Raw genomic sequence first — 16278 nt, 5'->3', positions numbered from 1 at the left:
TCACAACAACTAAAAGGGGCCTCCAGCTGACCTGGAAGACCTCAATTTGGGGAAATTCTAACCACATACTAGCTACCATGATCTCAGAATACATTTTAGCATACTTGTTTTCAAAAACAGAAGAAACCTGCCTTTTCCTTTATAATTTCTCCTTGAAAAGGCTGCATTAAATCAAAAGGGTACCTTAACATCCATGACATCCTCACATTGAAAAAAAATAGCTGTAGGGCGCCTGGGTGGCTCAGATGGTTGAGCATCTGCCTTCAGCTCAGGTCATGATCCCAGGGTCCTGGGATCGAGTCCCGCATCGGGCTCTCTGCTCCTTGGGAGCCTGCTTCTCCCTCTGCCTCTCTCTCTCTCTCTGTCTCTCATGAATAAATAAATAAAAATCTTAAAAAAAAAAAAAAGAAAAAAAGAAAAGAAATAGCTATAGAATCTTCCTTAAAGTCCCAACAGAAACCAGACTGTGACTATCCATTTATGGGCAAGGGGCTCCATCCAGAAAGTAAAGGAGAGGTAGTACAAGTATTTTAACAAGTGAGTAGATCGAGTTGGTTTTACTACAGTAACTAGTCAATCCCGGTAGAGGAAGGACTGGAAAAAACAATAGGAGGCAATAAGCAAGGTCAGCAATTCAGAGGCTGTTTCTCTGGGACTGAAAAAATCAGGGCAAATCGAAGAAACATTTCAGCAACAAAACCTATGCCATGTAGTTGCCGTTTTTTTTAAAGATTTTATTTATTTATTTATTTGACACACAGAGAGAGAGAGCGCAAGCAGGGGGAGCGTCAGGCAGAGGGAGAGGGAGAAGCAGACTCCCCGCTGAGCGGGGAACCCGATGCGGGGTTCGAACCCAGAACCCTGGGATCATGACCTGAGCTGAAGGCAGATGCTTAACGACTGAGCCACCCAGGCGCCCCTGTAGTTATCATTCTAATATAGGCCATGGTTGAGGGGAAAGGAGCGGGCAGGGGAAGAAAATCACATTAATCCTATGTTGTAGGGGAAGAAAGCCTTCCCCTTCTTCCCTTGTGAGTTCTCTGGCTGACCTAATCATTAAACTGACATAATACAGATTAACAGGAGAAACATAAATTCAATATTGTATGCACTGGAGCCCCAAAGATAGGTGAGTCAAAAAAGCTGCCAAAGCAGGCAGCTTTTATGTCGTTTAGACAAAGAAACAATTATTCAAGATTTGACAAAACAAAGGAGTTTGGGTGTGGGGTAGCAAGCTAATGAAGAAGTAACGAAGTTTGTTTATATTGCCTTCTTGGCCTTGGAGTCCCTATCTCTGGTGATAAGGATGCCTTCTACCCTCCTGGTATAGGAAGGATACCTTCACATGAGAGATTTATTTCCTATTTCCAGGGGGACAAAGGAGAGTCAGAGTGTCCTTCCTGCACCAGCTCTTTCTTAAGTAACTTTAATTCAAAATAATCAATATGCCAAAGTGGCATATTTTGAGGTGGCACATTTTTGTTCCCTTCAATTTCTCTCCAAAAATAAGAAAAGAATAACAGTCAGCTCTTAATATTGCTACATATATATGGAATGCAATAAGATCAGAGAGGGAAGAGCCTCTAACCACCTGGAAAGAGGCCAGGGAGGGCCTTACCAAAGAGGTGCCAATGCCCACCACTGAAGGAACAGGAATTCATTAGGCAGATAAGAAAGATTCTTCTGACAGAAGGCCATGAGAAAGTATGTTCCATTTTCAGAACCTAAATCAGAAGATGGGATCTGGCAAATCAGACAGTCCAGATCATAAAAGAATTTCGTTAGTTTTGTTTGGTTGGCAGTTTTCTTCAGTCAGGAGAAACAAAATTTTGCCAACTTACACCAAAGAGAACAGGGTAAAGGGGAAGACAACTAAAAGAATACAGAAGCAAAGGAAACGCTGAACAAGCCATGTCTTTGAAAGAATCCAGGAGAGCTGAAGGGATCCAGGTAACAGTTGCAAAAGCAACTTAGAGTGCTTTAATCTATAATACCTGTTGGCAACAGCTTGAAACAAACCACTTCCAACTACTTTCAATCTTTCCTTCTCTTTATTGAAAATTTCCAGGAAAAAATTGGCTATCTTGGCCAGGAGAGCAGAGAGCTCCTTGAACAGCAGTCCTACAAAGCCTGCAGGCACTGAGATCTGATTAGATCCCCAAACTAATATCAATTATATGGTGCCCAGGAGAACTGAGGGTAGATATTCCACAGGCAAAAAGAGACCCATGAGAGTCCTACATCCTTTGTCAAGGGGTTTGAACTTTATCCTATAGGCAGAGGGAAGCCAATGGAGGATGTAAGGATGGAGATGATCCATGCTTATGTTCTCTTTGGGAACACAAGACACTGTGGAACTGTAACAAGTGAGACCATAAAATGAATGTCAATGGTTTTGTGTCTAGGATACAAAGGATATATAAAATTCTCATGACACTTATTGGCAGACAGTATCAGAGGATGTTAGAAAGAGGAGTAAATTTAGAAATCATCCAGTGAATCCAATTTCATCTTACAGGTTAACTGGAAAGAGGCTCAGCATCGGTATCTTTCCTTGGGTCACAAGTCTACTTATCAGCATTCAGGACTTGGACTAATTTTATTTAATCATCAACACCATCCTGTCAAGCTACTGTCAAAAAAGCCTACTTTTAAAATATCTTTCTTCACGAAAGTATTGGGCTCTAACACGGATTCTGTGGTGCCTTTGATTATGTCTGTACCCTACACAAAATACAGGGCATTTTTCTCATCATTACTTAAAATGCTTAAGAAATAATGGTGTCTTCCACTTTCTCCCACCATTGCATTTATTCAGCAAGAAACTAGTAAGTATCAGGCACTGTACTGGCTGAGGGCACAGAGTAGCAACAGTATTGCTAATAATAATATGAACATAATGGCCATTATTTACATTGCAGTTACTAGGTGCCAGATTATATTCTGAGTGCTTTTCATATAGTCATTCACTTAATCCTCATAAAAACTGGTAGGCTGGCATGGGGAGTGATTGTTTATGGGTTCAGTGTTTCTTTGGGGGGGGCAATAAAGATGTTCTAAAATTAGATTGTGGGACTGGTTTTGCCAACTGTAAATATACTAGAAAACACTGACTTATACACATAAAATGGGAGAATTTTATGACATCTCAATTATATTTTAATAAAGCTGTTTAAAACCCAAGATGTAGACTATACAGAGAAATAATTTGAGGCACAGAGAGGTTACATCATTTGTCCAAGGTCACAAAGCTATAAAGTGACAGAGCTGGGATTCAAATACAGGGGGTCAGAAACAGAGTCTCTATATTAAATATACAGTCCCTGACCTGGAAGAACTCACAGTCTGGAGCACATTTACAAACATGAGGCATAAACATCTTGCCCTTGTATCTAAATTACACAGATCCATTAAACACGCACACTCTGGCGAAAAAAGGAGAAATGTACAAAAGAAAGCCGATGGATGACAGAGTGCCAGGTACCTGTAGATGCGTCATCATATCTAAAGCCTGATTCTGCTCCTGATGGTGTAATTAGGAGAAAGCATCCTAAAATAAGCTGCATCAGAAAAGAAGCTAAGAGGGAGGTTTCTCACTGTCCATTAACATGAGAAGCTGAAGTTGCCTTGTGTTTGCATGTGCATGCGCCTGTGCATGCGTGAGCATGTGAGGATTTGCGTGTATGTGTTTTTGCTGGAAAGTTCCCCTCCCGGAAGTCATACCAGTTCTTCATTGTATGCCCAGAACGTGGTGGGGCACATGGGAGATAAATGGATGATGATGAATGAATGACTCTCAACTAGTTAAAGAATAGCTTAAATTGATCTCCAACTTCCTGGACTTTAGAATGGCTCAAATCTAGACCATAAGGAAAAAGGGCTGCTTGTGACTGGAGGTATATGGGCATTAAATGACTATTAATTCGTCATTTGGGGGAGTGCCTGGGGTTCATGAGATCACAGCTCCAAGCCTGTATAGGTCTAGTTCTCACACGCAAAATCCTTTTCAAGACCCCAACCTCTAGTTGTCTTGAAAATGTATTTAAGTGGTTATGAAAAGGACTGGGTAAGAGAAAATGGGTGGCTGAGCTCAAAATCTGTTCTACTTCGGTTTGCCTGGATGGCTCAGTCAGTTGGGCGTCGGCCTTCGGCTCAGGTCATGATCCCAGGGTCCTGGGATCGAGTCCCACATCGGGTTCCCTGCTCAGCGGGAAGCCTGCTTCTCCCTCTGCCTGCCGCTCCCCTGCTTGTGCTCTCTCTCTCTCTCTGACAAATACATAAAATCTTTTAAAAAAATCTATTCTACTGCAAAAAAAAAAAACCTCACAGTATATTCCTAGTGATGGTGAGTGAAGGGCAATGCATTTCCTTCAACAGTATATATTCAACCTATTATTACAACCCAAACACAGCAAGCAGAAGTAGAAGATAACCTAAACCAGAATGCAGGGCCCACATTTCAGTTCCACAAGTTGTCAGAGGCTGCTCAAAATTCTTCTCAACAGCAATAATGCTCAAGCCCTCTGCTAACTGCTGACGACTAAGCTATGTTCTCTTGTGCTAAAGGAGTTCACAGAATTGGTGCTTCTACCTCCTCAAAATTTTTAGAATTTCTTTATCATTACTCAGCTGAATATTCTTCACATTGGGTAACAAATTATGAACGTGACATTCATCAGGCCCCAAATGGAACCACTCTTGAGAGTCTGTGAAAAGCCAAGAGAGCTACACGAAAACTACAAACATAGATTTTCTTCCTCGAGTTCAAGCAAAAAATTCTACTTGTCACTGAAATGACAAAGAAGATAAATTTTAAATAAGGTAATAAATACCAAGTAATTTATATTTAGCTTTTTAACATTTGAAGAAAAAAGATACGCTCTCTACCCAGATCTGATTCCTCCATCTGCCACAAACTTTAGACATTCTTCTGTTAGCTTACTTATTGTACGTATTACAGGCAGAAGAACCAAGCAGTTAAGAGCTAGTACGTCTATATAATCTATTATCCAAACCAGAGCACTTCTGAGAGTGAATAAAGTCACAACAATTACATTGGGACAACAGAAGTAACCTGGGACCATCCCAGGCAAACTGAGACATACAGTCACCCTATTAAAAGCTTGTGCTCTGGTGTCAGAATTTGATGGTGGGCAGGGAGAAATAATTAAAGGTTTGGAATAGTGTTGTTAAATGACCATAACTTCAGGAAGCTTAGTACAGAAGTGGGTTTGGGCTGGAATGGACCAGACAGACATCGAGGAGAGAAAGCCCAAGAAAACATTCTTATGGCACTAGGAAAGAAATAACAAGAGGCCAAGCTAGGACGGTGGAAATGAAAAGAGAAAGCCTATATAAGAGACCAGGCCATTAAAGAAGTCAGATAGATAGGTTGTAATACTAGTCTAAGTAGTTAGAAAATATTAAATACACCTTAAGGGACTTGACAGGTAAATGGCAGGCATAGCAGAGCACCTGATAAGAGGAAAAACCAAGGGAGCTCAGACTCTAGGGCAAAAGCCATTTGCTCCCTATCTCTTCTCATACTTCCTGTTTGCATCAGTGCCAGGCTCACAGGGGTGTGCTTCATTCCAAGGAGAGCTGGAGCCCCCCACAGACCGCTCGATGCAAGGCACAGGTAAGCCAAGAGTTTCCTTCACCGGGAGGGTAATAAAATGACACCAACAATTGCTCCAGACACCACTTGGTGGCACTAGTACCCTGAAATGATTGAAATGCAACCTGCCATTCTTGATCTTAAGCTGGAAACCTTGGACTCTTAAAAGGTCTAGCCAACCCTCAAGTTCAATTTCTTCCATGATTATCTGACTTCTTCCAGAACTTTCACATCCTCCTTTATCTCCATCTATGGAGATATGTGTTATTTTAATGATCTCTCATTATTTCAAAAATTCCTTTGTATGCATATACACATATAATTTACATAAGTGTGACCACCTCTTTCAACCACACTTTTCTTATGTAACCTTACCTACCACCACCGTAATTCCTCCCACCCCTTCTAGACGATCCATCTTAACAGCCTAGAATACATCCATCACCATCTAACCTTAGACAAATGTGCGTATAGACAAAAGAGATATCTAGAGAGAGAAATGTATGCCTATAAAAGTTTTTTTGATTAATGATTTAGAAAATGGACTCATAAAATGTACTCTTCTACACATCTTGCTTTTCTCCCTCAACAGTATCTTGTGGTAATCCTTCTAAGCAACGAGTATTGCTCCAATTCACTTTTTGGGGATGTGTTATGTAATATTCCATGGTATAGACATACATTAATTTATTCAACAACTGTCCCTTATTAAACGGTATTCGTTTGGTTTCAATTTTTTGTTGGTTTTTTCTTTTTTTTGCCACAATAAACAATCCTGCTGTTGAAATCCTGTGTTTATATCCTGTATGGTACAGCTCCTGTCTCCATGAGTTAAATTCCCCAACAGGGAAATGCTGGATTGAAGGGTAAGCATATACTTTCAATTTTAGGAAATGTTGCTAAATTTACATCCAAAAAAAGCTCTTTAAAATCCTTATTCCCACCAGCAAAATGTGAATGACAGTGCCCTTTTCCTCACATCTCCACTAGCAATGTGTATTGTTGCTTTTTTCTTTTGCTGCTTGATGGATATAAAGTGACAACTTATCATTAATTAACTTTTTGTTTTCCCGGTTGGCTGTGATCTCAAGCATCTTTCCAGGTTTTTTTTTTTTAGCCATTTTCACCTGATTCTTCACAGCTTTTGCCCAAAGCAAGGATATTTTAATGGGATTTTTGCTTAGTAAACAGGCTAGAAAAAATATTGCTAAAACATTAAAGAAAAGAGAAAAATAGGTTTTACCATGGTCACTATTATCTATATTTGATTTCTAACACTAAAAGCACTTGGGTGCTCAATTCGGCAGCACATATGCTAAAATTAGAACAATACAGAGAAGATCACATGGCCTCTGCACAAGGATGACATGCAAATTTGTAAAGCGTTTCATAGTTTAAAAATACATACAAACATACATGCATGCATAAATACATACATAAAAGCACTGGGGTGCCAGAAAATAATCTTGTGAGTACTATTCAATTCTGGAATGTCTACTCTAAGGGCAGAACATGATTATTTCTCTCTTCATAAGGAATTGACTCACTGTTAGTGCTTTGTTTCTGACTGGACATTGTATTGCTGTATATGTTTAAGTAGGACTTGGTATTAAATAAAACCAGTCACATTTATTTGAGTGTCATTCAAAATACTTGTTTAAAAAAAAAAGAACAAAAATCAGTAGGGAAAGAAATTGTATTTTTAAGCTTCTAAGAAGATTTTATAAACAATTGAGCCCAGAGAACAAAAAAAGTCATAAAATGACTTGACAGTGTCCTTTTAAGTGAACATATGTGAGTTGATGCATCCATGTGTGTCCACATATGTCCTACATATGCACAGCCTGCTGCTAACCAACCAGATTGTTCGATGTGTATGTTTACTGTAAAACAAGCCGAAAGTGTTTGGTCTCTTTGTTAGAGAAACAGCTCATAATTTCAAGTATACAAACGTCAGTTGTTTCTCATTTCTTTTTTTTTTTCCCAAGCCAAATGAGCTGTTGATGCCCAATTTGGCAGGATCCTAACTGAGGCTGACTCTTGGCCAGCTGCAGAAACCCGGTCCTGAAAGTTCAGGAAAATTTTTACAAGAATAAGGAGCTTTTCCTAATGGCTCCCTAAACCAGAGGAAGTTTCCTTAGAGCCTTAGCCAGCTTTTTCCCACTCAGTATCCCAACGGATAATCACTAACATTGTTTTGGATACTAATGGATGGAGTTAGGGTGTGAAATGAGGGTCCTCCCTGACTTTGGTCAAATATTCTTCCAAAACCCACTGTTAACCGAAAACATCCTGGGGAGGTAGAGATTATTTCTGTGATAACAACTTTATCTATGAGTCCTCAGTATCTCATCTTTCATTTCAGCATTTAGACAGTGCTCTGCAGCTTAAAATGGTGAATGAAGTTTGGACAATTTCCAGTTGAAGATGGAGCCTTTGGATGGATTAGACCCCTACTTCTACAATCACAGCATTGAACCCAATTATCACTATCGGTATCCTCTACTACTCACATTAACATTCTCTGAATAGCAGGCTGTTGTGAAAAGAGCTCATGCTCTGGAGTGGAAGAGTCTGTCCAGTCCTAGCTCCATTGTTTCCTGGCTTTGTAGCCATAGTAACTTCATGCTTCCAACTTCAGTTTCCTTATCAGCTGTATGGAAATAATAATATGGATTTCCTAAGTTTCTGATGAAGATGAAATGAGATAACCTATATAAAGGATGATGCACAGTACTGGGGACACATTAAGTGCTTAATAAATGTGAATGCCCTTCCTCTCCATTTCTACTTTCCTCTCTCTAGTCCCTTCAAAGAGAGAGAGACCTGAGAACCAGGAGTATTTCTTGGTCAAGGAGATAATCCAAAAGTCCCCAATCCCAAGGATGGGGGGTTGGGGTAGAGGAGAGGCTGATTTCAACAGAAAAAATTCATTTAAAATGTTAAAAATAGCAAAAATAAAATGTTCTCTTTCGATATCATTGAGACTAGACCGATAAGTATGAGTATGTATTCATAAATGCATACCCATTTATTTAACACCTACTCTGTGTCTAGAATAGTGCTTGACAGAAGTGTCCATAAATACTTCTTAAATAATTGAATGAAGACCAAACCCTTAAAGCACCATCGTAATTTCTTCTCTGATGCTCAGTTTCCTGGGATTTATTTATTAGTGATGATTCTCTGCTTTTCAAAGTGAATGTCATAGTAAGGAAGAAGTATGGGTATCTGTTGTCACTGTCTTACTCAGCCCCTGAAAACAACCAGAAGCATCCCATCCTCCTTTTAGTCTGACAACACAGGCTCTTTCTACATCAAACCACCTCTCATTCCCTCTTTCCCTTCCTCCATTCAGCCTTTCAAAAGCTGTCCAGTATCTGGCCACAACTGAAAAATACAATTCCTCTTGCTGCAGGTGTCCATGTGCTTGGGGCAAAATGAGCCACCGTTGACAGTTGTAAAGAAAGGGAGAACAGCTGTTTGCATCTGGATATGGGGTAAGAAAGAGAGAACAGCTGGTGGCAGCTGTGGCAGACAAGAAAGTAAGCAAGTTAGCAGCTGCTGGTAATTCAGAATCTACTAGACTGCCCGGAATAATTGAAATCCAGAAGAAGCATGTGAGACTCGACTTAACTGCTTTACTGTATCCTGCTCTTCATTAGATCCGACTTGTCCTTCATTAGAGACATTCCCATGATAGCCACATGAGGACTCCCAGTAGGAATATCAGTCCCTCCTCCCCATCCATAACCCTTTGGAAAATCAAACCAAGAAAAGTAAAATGACACAAACGTTACTTCCAGTAAGCCCACGCTTATTTTTACAAGAAGGAAGCAGTCTGTGGTTGACAAGGGAAGGAATGTCACCAATGATGGATCTATCATAAGAATGGGCAAAAATAATTCTTTCTATATTACAAGAGATTATGGTCATTTTGATGATGACCCCACACTTCAGAATTCAGTAGGCTGACATAAAAATGTGATAACTTAAATGTAATATAAGCCTAGAAAAATACATTTTAAAACCCTGTCCGTGGTTTCAGTTTCTTTTCTCATATGTATGTAATCCTGTGAATGTGTATACATAGGAATATTTCCCTCTATTTTTCATTTTTAATAAAAGAAGAGAAAGACGTCTTTACATCATGCATCTGGTGACAAAATGTTTGGTTGGTTTTTGTGCTTCCCACTTCTAGTCATCTGGAATTCTAAGATAAACTGAGAGACCCAAAAGTATGTCATCTATTTCTCATCTTGTTCAACGCAGAAGAAAAGCATCTCATCACTCCAATTTATAGAATTTCAGCTCTTTAGTTTCTAAGGTAAAGTTCAAGAGAAGAAAAAAGAAACTATCACAATGTTATATACTAATAAATTTTATACAACCGAATGCCCTCAAATAAAAGAATAATTAAGGAAATTATATGGTAAGCTATCTGTATTTACAGAAATGATAATTTTGCAGATAGTGATAGGGAAAATGCTTGTGATGTAGCATTCATGGAGAAGTCTGCTAGGATCATTCACACATTAAAAGTTAATGCAAAATATACACCATGATTGAAACTAAGGTAAAAGAATAGGCATAGGACAATATAAAAGGAATTTGTTAAAATAGAAGAAGCCAAAAGAAGATAGCAGAGGAGGAATCTTAGATTTTATTTCTTTTATGTTTTCTTTTTGTTGATAGATTATATCAGTATAAAAGATCTAAATAATAAACTATTATGAAAGTTACTAATAAAATTGCTAAACTATAAGCTCCATAAGGACTGGGTCCTTCCTTGTTTTTGATCACCTTTATCTCCAATGCCTGTCACAGTGCTTAATTACCAACAAATATTTGTTGAATGAAGAAGTCCATGAAATGAGTGAGTCATCTGCATTTTTAAATGACACTTGTAAAAGAAAGAATGAAACCATTTGCACCAATGGCATATGTATGACTGAGAAAAGAAGGATGGCTCTACTCAAAAGATCAAGTAGAAAGATTCCCAAAGATGTTCACTCACAGCATTTTGAAATCAGCTCTATCCTGCCTGGTGAGATATGTGGCCCAGCCAGACCTAATGAGCCCCCACATTCTGAATTGGAAGGGAGAGAAACTAGCCAGTGCAAATATGCTTTCAACTCTAAGATAGGACTCTGTGAGTTGGATTAGGAGGAAAGGGAGAGAGAGTAGTTGCCAAAATACTAATGTCCCAAGCACCTGGCCCTTAATTTACTGACCAGAATGGCCCATGACAAAGTTCCCAGATGTTTTGTGCTCCAGGTGGATAGCTTTCCTCAAAGCAAATTTGATTAATATTTCTATCCACAGCTCCCCTCTCAAGTCCAGGCATTGTTACCCGGTCTGGCATTGAAAGCAGTGTTTGAGTTCCAAATCAGGTAGTAAAAATATGAGATGCCATTCACTCTTGATTTTACTGTCCCATTTTCCCGCAACAATAAGGTCCACAGTTGAAAGAATTTTCACGATGTCAAAGGCTGCCTTTGAATCAGCCTTGTTTACTAAACTCCTCCCTGAGGAAATTGGGACAGACTCATCATTCCAATATGAACGTCTTTATACAAAGTCTGTTTTCCAGATATCTTGAACCTTCCCCTGGTCCTGCTTATATAAAGTGTGAATGTTCCATGTTAATGTAAAGTATTCCCACACTCCAAACATGGAGTAACTCAAGACCCTGACAAATATGTATGTTATCCAAAATATGTTTGCAGATTTTTCCCTTTTGCCTATAAAATAGCATTAAAGGAAATGTCTCGCTCCATAAATATAACTGTCAAGTGTTTAAATGACTTACACTTCATCATCATCATCACCAGAATCATAAACTGCTTATTTTTTGTCCAGGGCTGGGCTTGTAGTATACTTGGCATATTCAACAGATATTTGAGTAACACACTGAGAAGATGCAGCCGCTAGGTTTTTATCAACCTTCCCTAAAGGGACCAACATCTAGTTATTTCCAGATATAATTTCTATATTAGAAGTGTGAAGGCTAATTTTATGTGTCAACTTGACTGGGCCATGGGATACCCAGATATTTGGGCAAATATTATTTGTTGTTTCTATGAGGGTGTTTTTGGGTGAGATTAACATTTAAATTGGTAGACTGAGCAAAGCAGATTGCTCTCCATAATGTGAGTGGGCCTCATCCAATCAGTTGACAGCCTGAATGCAACAAAATATCTGACTCTCCACTGAGTAAGAAAGGATTCGTACTTCCTGAAGGCCTTCATACTGGTACCTTGGCTTTTTCCCGCCTTTGAAGTTGAACTTAAATATTTGCTTTTCCTGAGTCTTGAGTCAACCAGCCTTCAGACTGGAACTACACCATCCATTTGTTCTCTTGGTCTCCAGCTTCACCAGCTCACCCTACAGATCTTGAAACTTACCAACCTCCATAATCACATGAGCCAATTCCTTATAATAAATCTCTTTATATACATATCCTATTGGTTCTGCTTCTCTCAAGAATCCTGACTAAAATGACACATAAAATTTAACATACCATTCAACACATAAGATTCTATTCACTAATAGAGGACTCTGGAAAGAAGGCAGAGTAGGAAGTACCAGGGATCTTTCTCTCCACCCAGATAACAGTTGCACTGGCAGAATCTCTCTGATGTAACTATTTTGGAACTCTGAAGTCTATTGAAGGCTTGCAGTTTCCACTTGGATGGTAAATTGCGGAATTGCGGTTAATTTTAGTCAATTTCAGTTCTTAGCCTAGTAACTAACCCTCCTCCACCCTGGGTCCTAGGGCAGGCAGCTCTGCCAGTGTTCCTGGAGCCTGCTCAAACTTGGCTGGAGCCAGGCTAAGCAAAAAAGACGCTGTCCTCTAAACATTGGAAATCTGTGCTCAGCTCACTGATTGCTGCTTCTGATCACAGAAGTACAGACAAAGAGGTGGGTGGCCATTGTTGTTGCAAGCCCCTCCCCTGCCAGCTAAAGTGACTTCTAGGGTATTTAAAGAACCAGGCCTTCACTTTTCACTTTTTCTCCTTACAGGAGCCAGACATTAAAGTCTATGACATTCAAAAACACCTGCATATTTGGAGAAAATTAGAAAGTGACTGCACATGCTCAAGAAAAACCTCAGAAAAACTGTAGAAGACCTTAGGTTTACACCTCAGTTTGATCCTCATCATATAGACACCCTACAACAATCAAACACAAACAAACAAAGAAAAAACAAAGACAATACTAAAACCCTGGGGAAGAGTGAGGATCTGATTTCCAGAGTTACCCAGTATGTCCACGTACAATAAAAAAGCACAAAGCAGGGGCGCCTGGGTGGCTCAGTCGTTAAGCGTCTGCCTTCGGCTCAGGTCATGATCCCAGGGTCCTGGGATCGAGCCCCGCATCGGGCTCCCTGCTCGGCGGGAAGCCTGCTTCTCCCTCTCCCACTTCTCTGCTGGTGTTCCCTCTCTCGCTGTCTCTCTGTCAAATAAATAAATAAAATCTTTAAAAAAAAAAAAAAAAAAAAGCACAAAGCATACAAATAATAGGAAAGTGTGGCTCATTTAAAGGAAAAAATAAATCAATAAGTCAACACTCTCCCTATTGACTTAATAGCGGATCTCCTAGACAAAGACTTTAAAGCTCCTATCTTACAAATGCTCAAAGAACTAAAATAAGATGGGGAGAAAGTCAAGAAAATGATATGTGAGCAAAATGGAAATATCAACTGATAGAAAGTCTAAAAAGAACAACAACAACAAAAAGTCTGGAGCTGAAAAGTACAATAACTGAAGTGAGAAAAAAAAGGGGGGGCGGAGACTACAGGGACTCAAAGGCAGATCTGAACAGGCAGAAGAAAGTATCAGTGAATCTGAAGATTAGAACAATGGAAATTATCAAGTATGAGGAACAGAAAGAAAAAAGATTGAAGGAAAGCAAACAGAGCTTAAGAGACCTATGGAACACCATAAAACTAATCCAGTAGAACTAAGATGTGCAAAGAAAATGTAGCATCTTTAGTTTCTTATCATTATAAATTTAGTCTCTTCCAGATTGTGTCTGGTAAATGCTCAGTCTTTAAAGCTTTCTCCTTCTCTCTTGCTCCTACAGACTATGTCATCTTGGGGTACACAGGTACTAATGTGACTTCATGGCAGCAGGGGGTGGGGAATGGGACATCTTGGATCCCATTCACCATCTGAGTTCTTGCTGGTTCCTCCTGTAAGGTTGCTGGCTAGTGCCTGAACTGATACCTGCTAAGGTGAAAATGAACCTGTCTTTGGGGCATTATACTGGCATTCACTACTGAAGTCAGTAACAGTAGCCAATTATCTCTGGTCTTGAACTCTTCCAGATCCCCCATTATGCTCTTCGTCCAGTCCCCAGGCTTCCATACAATCTGATCCCACCCCTTTATTTCTCTGACTTCTTTTCTGTCATTCTTCCCCTTGCCTACCCTTCCCCAACTGCATTCACCTTCTCTCTGTTCCTTGAACACACCTGGCATGTTCCTATCTCGGGGTCTTTATACTGCTAGTCTCTCTGTCTGGGATCATGGTTTGTTCCTTCACTATATTTGAGACTTTGCTCTGATGTCACCTTCCATATAATATATTCCTTGACCATCTTATTTAAAACTGAACACCACTCCTGAGCTCCCACACTCCCTTGTTTATTTCAATGGCAATTATCACCATCCAACATATCATATGATTTACTTACTTTTTTTTTTAAATTTATTTATTTTTTTATTCTTATGTTAATCCCCATACATTACATCATTAGTTTTAGATGAAGTGTTCCATGATTCATTGTTTGTGCATAACACCCAGTGCTCCATGCAGAATGTGCCCTCCTCAATACCCACCACCAGGCTAACCCATCCTCCCACCCCCCTCCCCTCTAGAACCCTGTTTGTTTTTCAGAGTCCATCGTCTCTCATGGTTCGTCTACCCCTCTGATTTCCCCCGCTTCATTCTTCCCCTCCCGCTACCTTCTTCTTCTTTTTTATTTTCTTAACATATATTGCATTATTTGTTTCAGAGGTACAGATCTGAGATTCAACAGTCTTGCACAATTATGATTTTCTTACTTTTATTGTCTGTCTCCCTCCTTAAGAATATAGGCTCACTAGAGAGACTAGGGCTGGCAAATGGTGTAGAGAACTCAGAATTAATGTGGTCCTTGCTCCATGACCATGAGAGTCAATGAAGTGCATCAATCCCTTGAGAAAAACTGAGCAATGAATGGTAGAATAAACAATAAGATTTTGTGTGGGATTGAGTCAGTAACATGCTTCCCCCACCCATTCCTGTCCCTCACTTTTCAGATTTCCGTATTTTCCTTATCTCAGTCTCTACTGGCTTTCATTTTTAAACTCCAAAGGTACTAACATGTCTAAAAATGTCTTAATTTTTGTCAAAAATTTATTGAGGGCCTACTTAAATTTTTGTATTAGTGAAGGTAAACACTGGCTGCTGTAACTAAAACATTTTAACCAAATAGAACCTTATTCTTCACTGAAACTATCAACCCAATGTGTTATATGCAGCTGGCTGGTGGGTTTTCCATAAGAGGGGTTTTTAAGGACCCAGACATCTCCCAGATTATGGCTCCACATGCCCTATCATTTGCTCAGCAACCAGGCAGGAGAGGAAACAGGGGGAGAAATAGATATCAGCTGCTTAACTACCTTGACCGCACACATCACTTCTGCTCACATACCATTGGTCCGAACTAGATCATGGTATAACTGGGTGCAAAGAGCCATGGAAACTGTAGTCTCTGCTTGGGCAACTGTTTCCTTGTGCTGATTCTATGCCACGGAAGGAAAAGCACAGATCTTGTTTCCCATTTAGCTGTTTCTACCATATATGTCGTATGGTGTGTAGGCATTCTCACATACATTTACTTCATTAATTCCTTCAACATCTTTATCAGGTATTATTATCAATTCCATTACACAGAGGAGGAAACACACCCAGAGATAAGAACTGACCTCTCAAGGCTTTGGGATGTGACTTCATTCATGGAGATTTGCATTTTTAATACGGGCTTTCTTGAGATATAATTTACATATTACACCATTCACCAATTTAAAATATACACGTCAGTGGTTTTTAGTACGTTCACAGAGTTGTGCAACCATCACCATGGTCAATTTTGGAACATTTTATCACCCCCCCCAAAAAAATGTGTGCTCAGGAGCACCTAGATGGCACAGTTGGTTAAGCGTCCAATTCTTGGTTTTGGCTCAGGTCATGATTTTGGGGTCATGAAGTTGAGCCCCGCATTGGGCTCCATGCTCAGTGTGGATCCTGCTTAAGACTCTCTCCCTCTCCTTCTGCCCCTCCTCCCCACTCTCCCTCTCTCTCTCAAATAAATAAATAAATCTTTTTTTAAAGTAAAATAAAAATAAATTTAAAGAGAAATGTGCACTCATTAGCATTTCCTTCTCATTTCCTCTTTAGCCCCTTTCAGCCCTAAGCAACCACTAACCTACTTCCTTTCTCTATAGATTTGCCTTTTCTGGACATGTACTATATGTTGGCTAATTGAACAGTATGGAATCATACTATATAGGGCCTTTCACTTAGCATAATATTTCCAAGGTTCACCCGTATTGTAGCAGGCATCAGTATTTTACCTCTTTGGAAAGCCCAACAATATTCCATTGTATGGAT

At 39.6% G+C, this 16278-nt stretch overlaps 1 non-coding gene across 1 annotated transcript; it reads left to right on the top strand.

Annotated features, from left to right (window-relative positions):
* The first annotated feature begins 6908 nt into the window (after nucleotides 1–6908).
* LOC123324953 lies at nucleotides 6909–7014 on the top strand. Its single transcript, XR_006540130.1, has one exon. It is a non-coding gene; the product is annotated as a U6 spliceosomal RNA (small nuclear RNA).
* Nucleotides 7015–16278: the final 9264 nt, after the last annotated feature.

The sequence above is a fragment of the Neomonachus schauinslandi genome, chromosome 5, assembly GCF_002201575.2.
Source record: "Neomonachus schauinslandi chromosome 5, ASM220157v2, whole genome shotgun sequence".
Classification (NCBI taxonomy): Eukaryota; Metazoa; Chordata; class Mammalia; order Carnivora; family Phocidae; genus Neomonachus; species Neomonachus schauinslandi.
The sequence above is the reverse complement of the archived record's forward strand: the minus strand, read 5'-3'. Positions and strand labels throughout refer to the sequence as shown.